Source organism: Mandrillus leucophaeus, unplaced genomic scaffold, assembly GCF_000951045.1.
Source record: "Mandrillus leucophaeus isolate KB7577 unplaced genomic scaffold, Mleu.le_1.0 Scaffold963, whole genome shotgun sequence".
Taxonomy (NCBI): Eukaryota; Metazoa; Chordata; class Mammalia; order Primates; family Cercopithecidae; genus Mandrillus; species Mandrillus leucophaeus.
This window is the reverse complement of record NW_012110508.1, coordinates 862,333-882,915: the sequence shown is the minus strand read 5'-3', so window position 1 is coordinate 882,915 and position 20,583 is coordinate 862,333. Positions and strand designations below refer to the sequence as shown.

The 20,583-nt window shown below is 33.2% G+C and overlaps 1 protein-coding gene across 1 annotated transcript in view; it reads right to left on the bottom strand.

Moving 5' to 3' along the window:
• The window catches only part of LOC105532503 (ephrin type-A receptor 6-like), a gene marked incomplete at its 3' end in the record, with an annotated part of 38,059 nt that extends 33,462 nt beyond the window's left edge, over positions 1-4,597 (bottom strand). The window contains exons 1-2 of the mRNA XM_011970681.1: positions 4,566-4,597; positions 404-566 (exon numbers count right to left, since the gene is read on the bottom strand). The remainder of the gene's footprint in view (positions 1-403; positions 567-4,565) is intronic.
• Positions 4,598-20,583: the final 15,986 nt, after the last annotated feature.

Sequence of the window (20,583 nt, the reverse complement as noted above, 5' to 3'; positions counted from 1 at the left end):
TCTCCTGACCACTGTTTTTATTGACCTGAGATAAAAGGCCAAAGCTGCACAATTCTGAATTGCTAAAATCATTTGTTCATGGCTTTATTCTCTTCCAAGTTTTCATTAGGATCATATCATGATGCCAGGACTGGTGAACTATTAGGCATCCATAGAGACTCTGTGTAATAGCATAAAGGGCCACATTTTGGCCATAGTACTATGGTGGTAGAGTAAGGCATTTCATGAAAGCATTTAATGATAACACAAAGTATTAACTGAAATGACTGTGTGAGTATTTACATGAACAAACTCTCATTTAAATGAACTATTAAAAACATGGGACACCTGATTTTTAAATATCAGGTCAAATTGGAATGATACTAAATTCGTATCTTACTGTATATCCTTGTGTGAAACTTACTTTCATCTCCTGTTTCAAATTCAAATTTCTGACTGTAGCCACTGTATCCTGTTGCAGTTCTCACTCGGATGTGAAATACATACTTGGTGGCTGGCTTCAGACCTGTGATGATGACACTGGGGGCCTTGGACCTTGTGGAAGAGTAGGTCAGCTGCTCATGTTCCTGGGGGACAGAAAAAAAGGAGAAAGGAAATGAAACGGAGTTATTCTACCTTTTCCTAGAAACATTCCAAAGTTTAATTGAGGAATTATGCTCTGAATACTCAAAGTATTGATTACAAAGTAGTGTCAGCATGGTTTTCCATAATTTGGCATTTAGTTGTTTATCACAACGATGCATATGATATGGTCCTATTTGGAAATTTATTAAGAAACATGATTAGTCTTATATACACTGAACTTGTATTTTTGGTGATTTAGATTCCTGACCCAACTCTAAGAAATGGTGGTGGTGTGAGAATATGTTTACATAGAATGGCAGCTGCATCTTGAGCAAAACGGGCACATCAGATCAGACCACACCAGCAGAGTGCAAGGAGCAAAGGTGGGAGAATTCAAGTACCAGCTACTCACTTCTACCCGCAGGTAGTGCCAAAATGCCGGCGCTATCCGTGGGTAGACCTGTGGGTGAAAGGAGAAATAAATTAATTGCTTTTTAAAGTTTGAAATCTTTCATCCTGAAGTCAATTACTTGGTGCTGTACTTCAGTGTTTCCCCAGTAGTAACACCGGAAATTGAGTCAAATTTAGGAAATAAAATGATGAATTTTTTCCTGTAAGGGAGAATTGACTCCTCCCCTAAGTATTAGAGTTGATTTTTAAACATATATTAGTTACACAGTGATTGTGAAGTAGATTTACAAATAATCTGCCCATGGAAAAGCACTGGAGACACAGAAAGGCATGAAAGACCACACCTGCAGAATCAGGCAGGGCTGGAGGCTTGGTTCTCAGTCTCTTGCATGAACTGCCAAATTATCTCACTTCACTAAATGGAATTGAACTTGCCAGGGCTTTCTGGATGATCTAGGCAGTCAGGATTTGTTACATGATCTCTGTTGCCCACTACCTCAGAACAGGACAGTTCATTTTACCTGTCTGTGTAAGAGATTGTCCACAATATGCTGGTAGTGGGGACAAATTAAACCTACACTGTTTTTGTATGGTGTTATTTTTCAATAACTTTACAATGATATTTTAACAGGGTATCTGGAAAAAAATGCATTTGTGTAAACAAAAGCCATAGGTCAAGCTAGGTCAACAGGCCCTCAAGTTAATTTCCACATTCTCATAAGAAACCTCAAGATTTTCAGAGATGAAAAATGACTTTCAAGGTCACTAGTTGAATCATCCATTTGATGTTTAAATTCTGTCTATAATATTCCCATCAAAATTTCACCTAGTGTTTGCCTGAAAACCATTGTTATTTAGGAGAACTTCCCAACTAACAAGACAAGGTATGAAAATGTACACATATGGAGAATGTGTCAAGCTTCATGTATTTGCTGGTGACGCTTTAAGATTTAGAACTATGAAAATCATTTCTCTTAAGCTACTTTTCAGAAAAAGGTCTTATCTTAAGGATCATTTTTAAACTTTATGACCTTCCTTGTCAGAACTTTATATGCTATATGGTTATTCTGTGTCTAGCTAAGGAACTGAATTTGCCATTTATACCCCAAATAATAAAACTGCGTATTAAACATAAAGTACAAAGAAAAAAATGAGTTAAGAACAGCAACATTTTAAGTAAAAAAAAGACAATACCAAAAAACTGCAACTTATATTTATCTCTAGGTGATTTTAAGATTAGAAAGTAAATAAATATTTATCAACCTAGCATAAAATATAAGCAAATAAAGTCTATAAATCATCGGTGGTGACAATGAGCTGTTAGGGGTTAAATGTAGGAGCTTGCTCATATCAAGGCATTAATAATTAGGTGGCTTAAAACACATGTTGTGGAGAAAAAATTCTTGTGAGCTATTAGAAAAAAAGATATTGTTTCTGGCAGGAATTTCTAGAACATTTGGATTTTTCAATCTCATATACAAGAGGAGAATATGCTACTTTTCACAGAATTTCTACAACATAAGAGTTATGGTGCATTTTGAGTGCTGTTTCACAATGTGAAATGATGACTGAGATAAGAACTTTAAAGCAATGAAAAAAAGCATTTAGTCTTATCCCAAAAGAGAGAAGATATGGTTCAAAAGTTTACTCTTAGAATGGCCCCAGGATAATTACACGTCTTATCCTTGTTGCTTCCCCAAAAGATAGCTAAATAGTAATTTCCTATTCAGTAAAGTTATAGGGAATAAAGGACACCTTTTGCAGGCAGTTTTTAGCATTTTTGTTGTTACATACAAAAGTGTACCTGCAGCTAAATCCTTGGAATAAAAATCCAACAATAGCAAGTGTACTTAAAGGGTTCTTCAGCCTGAATCACTCACCACTGGTGAGTGCTGCTGCCTTGTCTTATGTCTTGCAGCTTGCTGACATGATGAGGAAGAGGGTCCAGGAAGAAGCAGTCACAAGAATTCTTCACAGTACACAGCAGACCTCTCTCCTCCTGGTGTTTTTAAGCTCTTGGGAAACCAAGTTAGCTTTTATCTGTGTTATGCATAGGTAGGACACTATCGTCCCAGAATTTTGGCCAGTTGCCTTTCTGCTGATGCATCAACTCCAATTCAAAGGTGCTGTCACCAGGTAGAGACCACACTTTGCCACAGAGCCATTGAGATGTTTTCTTCATCCTGGCAGGCTGAATTTTGAATAGTTTAGATAGGGTATGTTGGCATGCTTTTCTGGAGTTTGTACCATGATGGCACTGCTAGCTGTATGACACGTAAATCTTCAACTTAGCTAGGGAACACATCCCATTGTTCATAAAGTTCTATTTCTCATCTTTGCTGAATCTGTAATAAAATTCCTCTTCTCATTCTTAATATTATTTATTTTTGTAATTTCTTTTTTTCATGATCAAGCTTTCCAGAGGTTCAAAGACATTTTTGGCTTTTTCCTATTTTTTTTAATCTATTATATTTGATATCTGTTCTTACTATAAATTTTCTTTCTTCTTTCTTCTTTCTTTTTTGTTAGTTATGTTGTCTTCTAACTTATGTTTCATGTTTAACTCAATATCAGCACATTCTTTCAAATATATAATTTAAGCTTACAGATTTCATGCTAAGTACTGCCATAGTTATACTTTATAAGGTTTCATAAAATGTATTATTAATTGGTTCTAAGTACTTGTTAATATCTAAAAATATGATTAAATTTTTTTTTGTGGCAGATCCAGAACTATCGCACATTTTTGTGGATTAAGACATGGTATCAGGGAGTAAATAAATGGCATAAAATGAACCTCCAAAGGCATAGTCCCATGGGTTGCAAAGCAACTGAACCGTGAATAGTGCAGTGGATGCTCACTGGCTGAGAGCACTGGCCATCTTGTGCACTAATGCTTGCTGGCTGAAAGTGAAACAGCTTGTAACAAGACTTCTTCTTGGATGAGTACAGAAAATAGCACCAATTGTGGGAAAAAATCATCGAGAAGCAACAAAATTTAACACATTTTTAGTTGTATCATTTTCTAAAATAAAACATATATACAATTCCTGTTTGATATATTTGTATCCAAATTAAACAAAATAATAGTTCAGAACCAAATAGTGTGAACATAGAGCACTGTCAAACAGGGCAGGCACATACTGTTCTCTAGAGATACTGACTTTTACTTATGATTCTTTTCCCATGGGAAGACCCTGGCACTTACATTTAGGTACTGATCCTTCCAAGATGCTGAGAATGAAGGCTTTTCTAGGAATCATATTGTCACACTGAACCTTTCATTTACCAGAAATACTGAAGTTAGCTTTATCTCTATAGGTGTCAACTTTTAGAGGTGTCAACTTTTCATGGTAACTAAAAGGGATCCTCTTGCTAGAGTCTGGAACCTATTAGCATTCAGTCTGAAAATTATAACTTAGTGAAAAGAAATAGGCTCAGGTGTTCAGACCCTATGGTATATCTTTCTACAGTCAGACATAACAGGATCTGTATCGATAGAAGACCGCATGGAAAGAATTCTAGGTAAAAGTTGTCCTGTCTTGGATATTATCTTGATTCTGCTTCTATTATGTACCCTGTCAAATTACCTTTTAGGTTTTGATTTACTCCTCTAGAAGACTCATTCATTCTACAGGAACTCATTGTATCTCATGGTATGTATAAGGTTCTAGAGCACTTTTTTAGGTGTAGCTTACGTAATCACCAAAGTTCTACCTAGCATTTCAATTCGATATTTTTTTAATGTCAGAAATGCAGGTGTTTTCCCTTCTGCTGTGAATTATCGTCACCACTCTTCATCACCCTCTCTTGGGTTTACCATTTCCGTTTATGGGAATAGATTCAATAGACCAGCACAGTGGTTATCTTTTAGCTGGTTCGCTTACTCCTAAAGTCTTTGGGCCTACTGGGATTTCTAAAAGGTGTCACCTCTTTGTTTTATTTTTAATTTTAAATTAATTGGATTAAATATATGATTAAAATTATATTTTAAGTTATTCTCTAGACATATATATCTAAAGACATAACAACAATCATAATAACAACGATTTATGTAGAGCTTTACAATTTATAAGGTGTTTTCATACACATTTAAAAATTTAATCCTCATAATAGTCTTGTGAAATAAGAACTGGTAATATTTTTATTTCCATTTATCTATGATCAAATTAGTCCAGAAAGAATAAGCAAATTAGCAAAGCAAGTCACACAACTTGGCTTCCATCTAAGTTTTGCTTTTTCCACTACACCCCATTTAAGCAAATATGTCCAGAGTATATATGTCTATGGATTAGACTGAGCCAAAGTAGTTTTTTTCCACACTTTATGTTCTCAACCATCTATACACTAGAAGTAACTTTAACACAGCTTATGGACCACATAGTAATGATTTGTTGCCTAATCATTAGACTATGTTTATATGAACAACTAGTTCCTCAACTGGAAAAAAATTCTCAACACCAAATGTTTAAATACACGTTTCAAAGGTAAAATTATTTCTATTAAGGTTAACAAATCCATGCACGCTGCCTTTATTTTTATTTTCTATTGATTTTATGTCATATAGGCAGATATTAAGTAATATAGGAGGCAAATAAATCACCCAGTCTTGCATGGAATATACAGTATTATGGTTCAAGCCTGGGAATAGAATTTGTTTAATAAAGTCCAGGAGATTCTTTTAGAAGTTTTGATGTATAAAGGTAACTTCTGGCTTTAAGTCATACCCATTTGAAAATAACAGTAATAGGTGCAAGTGCTATTAATATGTAATAATAATAATAATAATACTTCACTATTCAAATCCTTTCTTTTTTGGGGGATGATTTAATTAAGACAGTGGTAAAGCTCTTGTTCTACTGGCTAGAGGACTGAAGCTATAGATTGTTTGAGAAACAAAATAACATCAAAAAATAGATATTAATGGTTCTGCTAGAAGTCATCTAAGTCATTTACATCCTTTCTCTCTCTCCATTTTTGTTTGACTTCCTCACCCTGCCTCTCTGTCACACTCACAAATATATACACTCACATTCATCAGACTGTGGAGATGTTTCCAGGATAATCCTCTCAAAATAAACAAAAATAAATAAATTAAAACCACATTTAGAACATGATTTATTATCTGCAGAAGGATATTGTGCCAGGATAAATCAAGAATTGCGGGGCTTAAAAACCTAAAGTTTGAAAGGCTCTCAAAAAATCTTATTGCCTAAACTACAGCATTAGCAAAGCTGAAAGTCTTTTACTTGAATTAAAGGAAGGTATTTCACATGGCTCTGAAAAAAGAAAAGTTTGAATACTACATTTGGTCAGCATTTGACAATTACTTTCCAAAGGAAATAGACACTGAACCCAGCGAACTTTATTCTGTTGGTCCTTTTAAAAATGAGTTCTACCTGGGTACACATAGTCATCATATTCTGGTTGAAAGGGTCCTTAATATTTTCATATCTCTACTTTGATGTTTCAATCTTCTGATTACTAATGTGGATTCTCAAGCTCTGTAGGGGCAAACATAAATATATTTGTTCTTGGAAAGGGCAGACTTCTGTATATTTAATATGTGAATATTCTGGTTTCTTCTTCAGTCTATTTTTTTTTTTTTTTTAATTTTTGAGTCAGAGTCTTGCTCTGTTGCCCAGGCTGGAGTGCAGTGGCATGATCTCCCCCTCTGGGGTTCAAGCAATTCTTCCATCTCAGCCTCCCAAGTAGCTGGGACTACAGGCACAAGGCACCACACTTGGCTAATTTTTGTATTCTCAGTAGAAACGGGGTTTCACTGTGTTGGCCAGGCTGGTCTCGAACTCCTGGCCTCAAGTGATCCTCCCGGTTTGGCCTCCCAAAGTGCTAGGATTATAGTCGTGAGCCACTGTGCCCAGCTCTCTTCAGTCCCTTTTAGCATTTAATTAGAATAAATCAATCCCTGAATAGTTATCAACTCTGAGTGCACTCCGGTTCAAAATTTACAAAAGAGTACCAGAATGAGTTATGTGTGAACCCCTGAACTGAGTTATACCACTTCTGTAAAATAGGAATAATGATAAAAGAGCTTATAGTTACAAAAACTCATCCATGTTTATTCTTGTTTCTAAGTTGCCTTGATTCATCTGAAGTTTTAATCTACTCCTTTTTAAAAACTCATTGGAGAAAATCTTACTCTACTCTAGTCAAATCATAAAGTATAGAAAAATATTCTTTGTAAAGCATAACTTAATTATCTTACAAAACTTAAAAATAACAGTTTTTAAAATATACTTAGAAAATGTCTCTCTTAAAAGTTTGAATGGAAGAAATCATCATTTTCTCTCTGCTAGTTGGAAATGTTTACTTAGAAACTCTGAGAGAATTAACTTAAAAAAAATTTAGAACTAATCAAGAGAAGTCAGTTACATAGTCCACATAAAATTATCAGTGATTTTCCTGTATACTAGCAATGACCAGTTACAATTACATTTTAAATATTTTAGTCACTATAGTAACAGAGACCTTATAATACCTAAATATATCCAAAAAAGTATATAAGACCTGTATAACTCCATCTATAATATTTTACTGTGGGAACAAAAAAAAAATTCTTTTTTTTTTTTTTTTTGTCTTATTGCAATGCTTTAGCACAATATTGCAGAGTAACGGTAAAAGCAGAAACTTTTTCTTTTCTTTTTTAATTGAACAGCTTCTAATTGTGTTATAGTTAAAAAATTCTTTTTTTTTTTTTTTTTTGTCTTATTGCAATGCTTTAGCACAATATTGCAGAGTAACGGTAAAAGCAGAAACTTTTTCTTTTCTTTTTTAATTGAACAGCTTCTAATTGTGTTATAGTTAAATATAATTATGTCTGACTTAGGTTTTTGGCAGATGTCTAGTTGAGGAGTTTTTCTTCTTACATTGTAGTTTTGTTTGTATTTTGTTTTTAAAATGTGAAATGAATTCTGGATGTTATAAAACAATTTATCTGTTGCAAAGTGAATTTTACATTTTTCTTCTCAAAAAAGTATATACTTAGGCAGAACTAGCTTTGCATTCCTAAGATAAACCTTTCCTGTTAACACTGGTTCATAATATATTTGAATTTTTATTGCAATTTTGATTTCAATATGATAATACTTCAGGCTAAAAATTTTTAGCATATGCTTACAAGTTATCTCAGCTTACAGTTTTCTTTTTTCAGTCTCGCGATATTTGGGTTATACTATATTTAGAGAATGGATTGCGAAACTTTCCACTTATTAATGTTCTGGAATAACTGACACAACATGGGAATTATCTGTTCTTCGAAAACTTAATTGAAATGGACCATGTTGGTCGTAGACACTTGACTATCATTTAAAGTTATATTATGCTATATTCAGATCTTCTTCTTCTTCAGTTTTGCTAATTACCAGAAAATTATATTTGTTTTATATTTATTGATAAAAATTTACATATAGTCTTGTCGTATTAAAAATCTCTTCCATATGTAAATAACATTTCCTATTATTTTTAGGCAAGCTTGTTTATTTAATCAATCTTTTAAAAACACCAGCTTTTGATTTTCAAATATTAGTGATTCTATTTCATTAATTTTTGATTTTACACTTGCTCATTCCTTCTAATTACTTTGTTTTCCTGCATTGGTCATATTTCACAGTTTTAGATATGTGAGGATATCAGTGTTTTTCATTTTAAATAATTTATAATTTGTCTATTATGCTTTAATATATCATTTAATATAACATTAAAATTTTTAAATAAATAGATTGGAGATGTGGTGGTTTTTCTTTTTTAATTATTTCTCTGATTTTGTGAACGGTTTGCAAATAATTATTTCTGCTACAGGAAAGTGGTTGAAATTTTTTTGCCCTGATATAAGATCAATATGTATGAATTCTTTTAAGTGTTTAAAAATAATTAGTAAAATTTCAGAATTTTAGGAGCAATATGCTATATCAATTGAGGAAACCACACTCTTTAGAAAATTCTTCATTAGAGAGTGTCTGTAAGATGTTTTATAATCTTCGAGTATGACTATATATTTCTGAATTTTGCCTTATATTTCCAACAGATAAAAACTGTCCAAGGAATATAAGACTGTCATTTCAATATTTTAAAGGTATTACACAGTAAGGAAATTAGACATCTTAAATAAAATAATCTTTAAATTATTTTATTCTAACCAGCATTTAGCACTTAATTTTATACCATTTGGTCCCCTCCTCTACTTATTGAATGTGCGTCCATATACATCCTCAAGTGGGCTGTAATTTCCTGAAAAATGTAGTTTACATTTCCCTCAAAAAACAAAACAAAACAAAATGAAACAAAGGAGTGCTGGATGCATAGTCAGTATTTAGTAATGTTAATTGATTGATATCCACAAAGGAATTGCTAAGCCATTTAACATAAGGTGTACCTACTGCAGCTCTGGTCACATATCATTGGGAACTGAACTACTAAAATTGCTCCTTTGACGTAGGGGTACACATTAGGATAGCTTTCAGCTCACACTGATTCTCCTATAACCAGATCTAACTGTAATCTACCAGTGACGTAAGATGCAGCTGGCCAATTGTCCCAGAAACAAGAGCAAGCTAGAATAACTATAGAATTCTTTTCATTATTGAACCCTTGATGAGAAACTTCACTGAACCCATGACGAAGAAACGTCACTGAAGTTTAACTTAGCTTTCCTGGTTCCTGCCTTTCTGAGGTTGGGAAGTTCCACTCTGCCTTGGATTCTGCATTTTGACAACATTAAATAGTAGTGGCAGCTGGGTTCTGTTGTTGGCAACCAAGAGAGTTGTTTTCTCGCATTCATTAAAATGCACAAGAGGGAATTTCTAATGTTGGGGGTGAGTAGAAAGGGTTAAGAAGTTCCTTGGTGGTTTAAGCTAGTGGGTAGGGTGCCCTAAAATGTTTTTCTTAGGTAAAAATTAGCCACTGCTGTGGCAAAATTGCAAATATGTATAAGGAAGAAAAATGTAGAAGTAGTTATTCCATGTACACAACTACTTTTTGACTACTTTTTTAGAGACGTATCATTAAGTATTCTACTACTATAATTTACTACAATCAACTCTTGATTATTCGCAGTAATCCAAAATTGCAGATAACCCCAAATCACTTTGAAATGCATTCATGACTATTTTCATATATTCCTACCAATGTGTACCTTGTTTCACCTAAAATGAATATTTAATGCATTCCTGAACATTAAATATTGAACAGTAGTAGGAGATGGCACAGAAGTACACCGATGATAGAGGAATATTGATCTGTAATTAAACATTTGTAATTGATTTTCATAAAACAGATAACATATATAGATAATGAACTGGTTGAAATAGTGGTGATATTTACTGTTGGAGAAAATGGCCTATTTATTAAAGTGTGATCTTCTGAAAATACTGGTGTTAGAATGAGACCAATAGTCCTAGTTGTAGTCAGTTCATCTATGAAAATTGGAAAGGTTATACCTATATCAAAGGGTCAAGTTTGTTGTAAGATAAACCAAAATAATATGTAAAATGTTTTACAGGATCCAGCAGGTATGTAATGTAGCATTGTTTCTTTCTTTTAAGAGTAACTGTCAATAGGTAGTGCATTTATTCCAGGGCAATGATACACTTGTGCCTAAAGGTCATTTGCAGATGCTGTGACAAGTCTTAAAAAATGTTGTGTTTACTTGCTTTTTAACCTTTATATTCCAACTGCTTAATACAGTATGCCTAGCATATTGTAGGCTCTCATGATATATTGTCCAATTGATTGAATTAAAAAATGAGTGAATTAATTGCTCTATGTTTAGCTTTTAAATTCTTAAATATTATTAGAGAAATTTAAACTGTGTTGGCATAAATTCATGACGATTCAAATGGGAGATAAGAAAAATTACTTTTGCTAGCATATAGTGCTTCTACAAGTTCAATGTAATAATATTGTATCAGTATAGCGTACTTGTTTTCTTAGGAATATTGTGGAGAACGTCCAAGATTTTACTTGCCAAAAATATTTTATAAACAGTATGCTATACAGAAACTAAGATATGTGCTGAAATATCTTTTAATACATATTCTTGATATTTATTCAGTTTTAACTTTCTCAGCTATCTTCATGTAGCCTACCTGTAGATAGATGAGCTACAAATTTTTCTTCTGTGCTTTACTACTCTATAAATATTAACAATGATGTTCAACTAAAAATTAAATGCTTCAAGTTTGATACTTGGCCCTGAAGAAAGTGCCTTCATTCCAACATTTCTTAATAGTATTTATTAAAAGTATATCATAGTCAAACAACGAATTTGTCATTCATTCTTAAAGTTTTAGATCATTTATCAGAATTTTAAAATCATGTATAAATTTGGTAATAACAATATACAGATAGAAAAAACTCAGAAACATAAATAGCAGAGAGCAAAACTTTTAAAGAATACATATTTATTGGAGTACTGAGGGTAGATAAAATGATTTGAAAGGGGGAAAATGAAGAGGAAAAATTATATCCATTATAAGAAAATTTGAGGCTGGGTGTGGTGGCTCACACCTGTAATCCCAGCACTTTGGGAGGTAGAGTCAGTAGAATCACTTGAGGCCAGGAGTTTGAGACCAGCCTTGGCAATATAGTGAGACCCCATTTCTACGAAAACAAAAACAACACCAAAAATTGAGTATTACATTTAGTTTAAGCATTTTTAGAAGAGTTTACAAATCCCTGCCGATGTCAGTAGTTTAGGTCAAGTATTAAAACAGCCACATAAATGCTAGATAAAAACAACTTTGATGATAAAAGTTAGCATTAGCAACAAATGCCACTGAGAGAAAATAACACGCTTAGCATCTTTAGAAACATTAATACACATATGTTGATTTATTCAAATATAAATGCTATTCCAAATGTCAAACTGAATATTTTCAAAGTTAAATCATTATAATGACATGGCAGAACGGAGTGGCAGAAAACTAGAATGGCAACACGTGCATGGCCCTTTGATTAATTATATCTAATTTTGGATGTGGATTGAAAAACAACAAAAGTGGGGAAAATAATATTTGTTTCAAAAAGAAAAATCTAGATGGATATTTTAATTTGCTTCACTATAGTAACTTTTTAAAATCATGCATATTCCGTAACATCATGTCATATACCAGGGGTGTCCAATCTTTCGGCTTCCCTGGCCACACTGGACGAAGAAGAATTGTCTTGGGCCACACATAAAATACACCAACACTAATGATAGCTGATGAGCTACAAAAAAGAAAAGTAGCCAAAAAAAAAAAAAAATCTCATAATGTATAAGAAAGTTTACAAATTTGTATTCGGCTGCATTCAAAGCCGTCCTGGGCCGCATGTGGGCTGCGGGTTGAACACACTTGTCGTTATCTCTTAATTATACACAATAAAATTTATTTAAGAAATATAGTGCATTGAATTTTTTTTTTTACAATAGTGCTAATTGGATTATAGGATAGGTTAAGAATAATAAAAGGTAGCAGATAAAATTCTTTGAAAAAGAAATTACCAGAGAACAAATGCTGGTTGACTGGCATCCAAAACTGTCTTTTGGTTGCTAGAGTTTCCAACAGAATTAAAGTAAATAAGGAAGATAAGAAGGGTAAGTTTTCACTAGAGTGAAATTGCCTATAAAATATGAAAAATTATTTTGCAAGAATGTCTTCACTGAAAAACAGTATCATTTGTGAATATATGTAAAGTCATACATTTGTCCAAATCAGCTACAAAACACAGTAATATAAGAGCTGCCTCTTGCATTGAAAATCCAGCAGAAATTCATTTAAATATATAAGCATGGGAATTCCTTACCCTCATTTAGGATGGGGAAAAAAAGCTGTAATTATTTATTTTTCATTTTTTTCCCATTTAAGTGTATTTTGTCACCATGGTGGAACTTTAAATTTTTTTCATATTTGTTTGTAAGCCCTAATTGTGATCTGATATAGATATATTTGTTCTGTTCAAAATGAAAGCAGATATCTGTTAAGATTGATACACAAAGCTACAAAGCATTCAAGAAATCCAGTTTCTCCTCCCCAAAATAAAGATTCTAACCTTCTTCATAAGTAAGTTATATAGTCTTGACTCAAAAATTATCCTATTATGCTCTAAATAACCCAACATTTTCAAATAATGATCTAACTTCATTACTGATTTTGAATTCCCTCAGAAGATATCAAATGTATGCTTCAAGATTTATAATAAAATAACATAAAATATAGGCTTATCAAGATACTATAACTGGGAACTAAATATCTCATCACTGAGCAACTATAAGTAATATAATACTAATACATTGCAATAATTGACAGCTTCCTGAAGCCCACACCTTCACACACAAAAGGTTTCTGTAGTTCTAATAAGATGTTTAAAATTAAATATTTGAATGTGAAAATATTTGCAGATAGTTTTAAATGCGAGTACAGTAATTCAAGGCAAAGCAAGGTCGTTTTACAGAAACATTATGTTAATCTGCATTATTATCAAAGAGTGAACAAATTTATCTACTCATAAACCTACGCTGGTTTTAAAATCAAATTGGAAAGAAAGAAAAATACCTATGATGAAGCCATAAGTTAAATTTAGAGTAAAAGATAACTCCACGACAGTGAAGAGCCCTGTTCTGCAGAGGTCACCCATGTTACCCATGTTAAATATTCATGGAGTATGTATTTAGGGGCCTGGGGTGCTAGTAATGCTTGCTATTTCCTTGGTCAGGCAGAAATCTCATTTTCAAAGTTGGATAATTTCATCTGTATATATTGATTGTTGTAAATACATTGGCTCAACTCAATGCATAGTCCAGATTCAAATAACTGAAAAACTCATTTGTGGAAGCTTTCTTTTCACAATTTTGTTCTTTATTTTTTCTCTCTCCTTTTGATTTACTTTGATGAATTAACTGTTTTTTACCCTATAATGTTTCCAGATACAAACACAACTACAACATAGACGTCAAGTTTTTAGGATGTCATGCATATTCAAAATTAATAAATTTGTTTTGAGCCAGTACTGAAAATATATATTTTTAAATTATTACAAATGAGAAGCAAAGCAAATAATGTAATATTATGAAGGCCTAAAATCAAGTAGTATGGTAAAATAAAGATGGTTGTAAATTCTATTACATTCTTCTCATGGAAAAGTCAAATCTGTGCTCCCTTTTCTTGAATATGATCTAGTCTACAACTGATTTGACCAATAAAGTAGGGTAGAAGTGATGAGCTGCCAGTTCCTGGCTCAGCCTCAAAGAAAACTGACAGTTTACACTTTTGTCTTGGAGCTCTGTATGGCAATCTATGAGGTATGGCTGGTCTGACACTGCCACGCTATGTGGAAGCCCAAGATAATCATGTGGAAGAGGAGCCTTAGAAAGACAGAGATGGCAAGGTTAAGGGGTAGGGACGGTGGGAAGAAAGGCAAGAAAGAGAGGTGAGAGAGATAGAAAGAGTATGATGAGATGATGCCTAACCATTCTGCAGGTGTTCCATCCCCCAGTCATTGTTTTACCATCCCAGTTGAGGTTCAGATTATGAAGCAGAGATGAGCTGCCTCTGCTCTGTCCTGTTTGAATACCTTGACTAGTAGACTCAAGAGATACAATATTTACGAATTATAATTTTTAAGCAACTGCATTTTGGTTTAAAAATTATGCAATAATAGATACCTGGAATAAGTAGATTAAATGTTACTCTGCATTTCACAGTCCTCAATTCTAATATGGAACAGTTCACTGATTCTTTTTTTTTTTTTTTTGGTCACTAGATTAACTGATGCTATTTTGCCTTCACACACAAAACTTAATCAAAATAAACACTACAATTATCTGGTTCTTTGGAAGGATATATGACTTTTTAGCCTGAAATGACATGTCAGATTAGTCAAAACAAATCAATTGAATGTATAAACAGGACACACTGCAGTTAACTTTTTTTTTTTAAGTGAACACTTTCATACTGCTTACTATATTGTAAGCATAAAGAACTCTCAAAAACCAAGAAAATTCTCAAAGCTACTATATGAAGTAAGTCTTACAGATGACAAGATCACTCAGTAAATTACCGGTAGGGCTTGGATTTGAACCTACGAAATCTAGCTCTAAATTCTATGTGTTACTTATTACACAGTGCAGCTCCCAATGTGAGGTATTGCAATACAGCTAAAATGTCACTAAGTGATTTATGTATTAACTATGTTAGATTTTATATTTTCTGTTTTATTAATATATTGGGAAGCACAGATGTAAGAAATAATAAAGAAATAATAATATGCATTCTATATACTGAAATAAGTCACAATTCTAATCATAGTATAAGAACCTCTGAAATTCAAAGTACTTAGTCTAACATAAAAATGTAATGTGTTCGGTGGTAAAGTATTTTCTCCATGGCCTGAATTAAGACCATTAGAAAGCACCAGGCCGTGACGGCAGTAACCATCTGATGACTGTTCTTGTGCACCCCGTGTCCAGGGACGGGGGCGACGTGCCTCTTCTGTGTTAGAGGGTGGAACGGATGTGTTTGGTACTGCATGGGATCTGGTTCTCTTCTCCTGGATTCGCATCCCCACCAAGGGCACACTTTTACTAAGTGTTCTGCCCTAGCCTAGTTCAAGGAGGTCATTCAACTGACTTTATCAAGTGGAATTGGGATATATTTCATATACATTTCCCTAACAACAGGGAAAAGGGTTTTCGTCCTTCTTTCCCACAAGGTACATCCTACTACTTTGAACTTCCAAGTATGCCTAGTCACCTTTTAAAATGTAAAAGTTTTCAGAAAAATGAGGATTGCTTTCCTTGTATGCGCTCATTATCTTGACTACCTGAATTGCAAGGGATTTTTATATATTCATATGTTCTAAAGTCAGCAACTCTCCTGTCGGTTCATTATTGACTGTGCTGTAAATGAAGTCGTTTGCAAGTAAAATGAGATTTGCCCATGTTCAAAAATAATTAAGGTTTAAACAGATTATATTTTGTTAGTGTTTCTTGAGATTTTGAGTCTTCATCAAATAACACTAATGACCTCGACACATATTCACCTCTCTTTTTACTATGTAAGGTAAGAGGCTCATTAGGAAGACCGAAACTGTTATTTCTTTTATCACAACAATTAATTTACATATCTGTGCTCATCTATGAAGGCAAACTATAGAGAACAGGCAAACTGTAGAGAACAGGCCAAACCAGTTTTCCTTATTTGCATTTCTATTTCAGTTTTTACCACCATACTGAGTTTAGGAGGATATATCTATGCTGTAGATGAAAAGACTTTGAGCTTTGCAGCGCTTTAAACTGAGGTTTCTAATTCTTTTATAGTTTCCAACAGGATCTTCTATATTACCAACTGAATGACTTTATGATGTGGTTTGGCTCTGTGTCCCCACCCAAATCTCATCTCCAATTGTAATCCCTATAATCCCCACATGTCAATGAAAAAACCCAGTGGGAGGTGAGTGGATCAAGGGGGTGGTTTCCCCCATGCGGTTCTCATGATAGTGAGTGAGTTCTCACGACATGTGATGGTTTTATAAGGGGCTCTCTTACCCCTTCACTCCTGGCTCTTCTCTCCTCCCACCATGGGAAGAAGGTTCTTGCTTCCTCTTTGCCTTATACCATGATTGTAAGTTTCCTGAGGCCTCCCCAGCTATGTGGAACTGTGAGTCAATTAAACCTCATTCCTTTATAAATTACCCAGTCTCAGGTATTATCTTCATAGCAGTATGAGAACAGACTAATACACTTTGTTAATAAAAGCACTGGATTGGGATTTCAAGAAACAGTGCTTCTTTCTGCGACTTACAAGACAGGTGAACATAAGCACTTCATCTTATTACTGAAATACAGCATGCTTTGTTAAAAAGTAACATGAGGCCGGGCACGGTGGCTCAAGCCTGTAATCCCAGCACTTTGGGAGGCTGAGACGGGCAGATCACAAGGTCAGGAGATGGAGACCATTCTGGCTAACCCGGTGAAACCCCGTCTCTACTAAAAAATACAAAAAACTAGCCAGGCGAGGTGGCGGGCGCCTGTAGTCCCAGCTACTCAGGAGGCTGAGGCAGGAGAATGGCGTGAACCTGAAAGGCGGAGCTTGCAGTGAGCTGAGATCCAGCCACTGCACGCCAGTTTGGGCGACAAAGCGAGACTCCGTCTCAAAAAAAAAAAAAAAAGTAACATGAAACCTCAGTTCTATCCACCTTACAATATTGTAATGGGTCAAATGTTAATGCATGTGAAGTGATTTCTAAGCTGGGACATCCTCATTAAATGTTAGAATGATTATCAATGCTGTTGTTAACGTAATTAAATAGATATTTGTGTTGTTGCTGGAAACATTTGTCACTTTGAGTAAGAAGTAATATTTTAAAAATAAAATATACCTTGAGTTAGTAGATGGAATTGCATTTGTTATTTAGTAAATTAATCTCCCAAAACAACAGCATGTTTTTGCGGTTTCTACAAATATTTTTATATTATATGTAGTCTTCTTTTTTTTTAATTCCAAGTCAATAAAATTAGTAGGATAAGTCAGCCAAATTCCCAGGGGTCTGGCACTTTAGGTAATTAAGTGGGCAGTTGAGATCTACAGAGCCAGTAACTTGAGTCTCAAGTCAGTTGCCTGTTTCTGTAGATAAGACCAGTTGACTAGTTGTTAATGTAGTCCTCACAGGTACAAAGAAACCATTTTGACATTTAAGAGTAAAAAATAGTGATTTGGAATAATCATTGATTATTGCATGTTTTAGGAGTCTAGAAGGACTATATATCTGGCAGGTACCTCTATCTGTTTGCCATATTGAAGGTGGACAGCAATAAAACCCTTCATTCCTGTGCTAACCAACAATTGAACTAAGTCCATCTGGTGGTCTTTTTAAAATATCAAAAGAACTATCTGGTGGTCTTTTAAAAGTATAAACTTGTTAAACATGAGACAGAAAAATGCTATGATGCATAATTCAATAAATAGGAGGAAAATTACCAAGGAGTTGTGGATAACAGGAGTTGTAATAGCTATACATATTCAGGCATTATTCAGGCATTACTAAATTAGATAGGATGGAAAGATTTCATCCACCTACTGTGGTTTATCCATGAAATCACAAGAATCAAGGGCCATATGGAAATAATTATTGCATTGATTGCCTTCTTAAATGTTCTTGTGTGAAATGGAAGGATCAAACACAGGTTGGGAAACAATTTGCCTTTGCCAACTGAAACTCAGCCAAAACCAATTAATTTATATTGTAGTCAACCATGAGGAACTTTTAGAATACTGCCTTAGCTAAAATTTTACATTTTCTCATTACAGACTTATGATTTTTTCTGACTTTTTTAAAAGGTCTACATTAATTTTAATTAATTTAATAAATTAATGTTTTTAATTAATTTAATAAATTAATGTATTTAATTAATTTAATTAATTTTAAAAAGTTTTAAAAGGTCTACATTAATTTCAATTTTTACTTTTTTCAGTTATTCTGTGGAAATGTTGATATTTCTAATAGAATTTAAGCCATCAGTTTCTAATTAAAATTTACACATATGTGAAAATAAACCTCTTTTTCAACACATATAAATTGAGATAAGAAACTTTCAAGAATGAAAATAGATCTCAAATAGTATAAAAAATTACCAAGAAATTTGAAACCATTATTGAAAATCAACTTTTCAAATATTAGAACCCTTACATTAATCAAATTATTTTATAATTTTCCATTAATATACTCAAATAAATGGACAATGTTCTTTATTGTTGTTTTTTCCCTAAAAATATAGAATCGGTGTGGATTCTACAAGGTCACTGCAAATACATGATATTAAAACACAGCCAAATTCTGTAGCAACATAAATGTTTTTATGAGCAGCAGGTGTATTCTTTGAGAGACTGTAAAGCTATTAACAGCTCAGTAAGGAGTACATAATAATAGGTTGTTAACTCAGCCTCCCTTACAAGAGTTCTGAGAAAGGACATTTTGAAAGCATTAAGACAAACGCATTATAAAAATTACCCAATATGAATACTTTATAAAAAGTGGTTCATTTAAAATTTATCTCATTAAAGTAATGAATTTAGTCTTCTTGGTTTGAAAATGCCCTTCCAAAAGATTTAACTATTGTGAATAAAAATCAAATTATAGTTTTGAAGCTAAATACATTCTAGTCATAAGTACTTGAAAATGAATTCCAACGTAGGGTATTTTTTCAGGTTCCAGTATTTGAGGCTTATTCCAATAAAAATCTATAGTACCTAGCAGAGGTATCTGTCATCTAAGACTTTAATAAGATTACTGTGTGAATAAATGATACTCTAAGATATTTTATATGTTTTGAAATTTTAGCTGCTCACCTCGGAAAAATTATTAGTGATTTTAGTCCCCTGCAGTTACTTCTAGGTATTTAATTCAAAATCAGAAACTTTCATTTTATTAGTTTGTTGAATCTATTTTCTTCCATAGTTGCCATATTCATTAAATCACTTCAAATATTGTTTGAAATTTACAAAGAATGAGGGTGTCAAAAATGTTACTGATTATAATTTATTCATGAGGCATAGGATATTTAGTAATGCCCAATGTGATATACCTACTGTGTCAATTTTTTCATCAGTTTGAATACGAATGTTATTCATTCTTTAATTTGATTTAGAAATAAAACTATGTGATATTTTAAAATTAATTTTAAAAAGAAATAAAGGTTTTATATCCAATTTCCCTGTTGTTCAGCAAATATCACTTTCTCTGTGGAAGCTTATCTGGCTTAGTAAGCCCAGGGAGGGCCATAGTGCCTACAGCAGAGATTCTCATGGTAGCAAGACTCTGACTGGGGCCAATACAGCATCCACAGCAGCATCTGTATGGTATACCCTTATCAAATAGGAAGAAATTAAAAATACATTGACACCAACACTGCAGAGTCTGCAAACACATGACAATTACAAATATCTAGTAACTATACCTCTAAAGTGTCTCCTGTTTTATAAAACTTACTCTATCTTTGGTTTAAAGAATGGATTTGTTTAAAATTATAGAAGCTGCATTTAGTGTATTAAAGATTTGAACATCCAAGAAAGGAAAAAAGAGTTGGTAAAACTAAGGACTCTGAATAAACTTCATTTAAACTTTTGAATATGCTATAGGGGAAAAGAAACATCTTTCTTTTCTATCTCTAGGCTCCTGGCTGAGGTCCTTATAAAAATCAATTAAGAAGAGATAAGAAATAAAACTATGTGATATTTAAAAATTAATTTAAAAAAGAACAAAATATATTTACTGGTACATTTTTTCTTCCTTAGAGTACTTGCTTCAAATTCATACTTCAGTGAAATAAACACCACCACACATCGGAATGGCAAGATTTGGTAACAGAAATTTAAGGGATTTACTTTGCCACTGGGGATTAATTTTCCATAATCCCCCTTCTGAAGGAAAGGAACAAAGGATTCAAAGGAAAAAAAGATACATGCATAATTTAAAACTGATATTTTCCTACTATAAAAGTATGAATGAACTAAAACCCACATTTATGTTTCTATAATTTCCTCACTTGCCAGCAATCAAGTTTGGAAACTCAGAAAAGGGTTGGCTTAAATCATTTCCCAAAGGGTTTCCATGGAA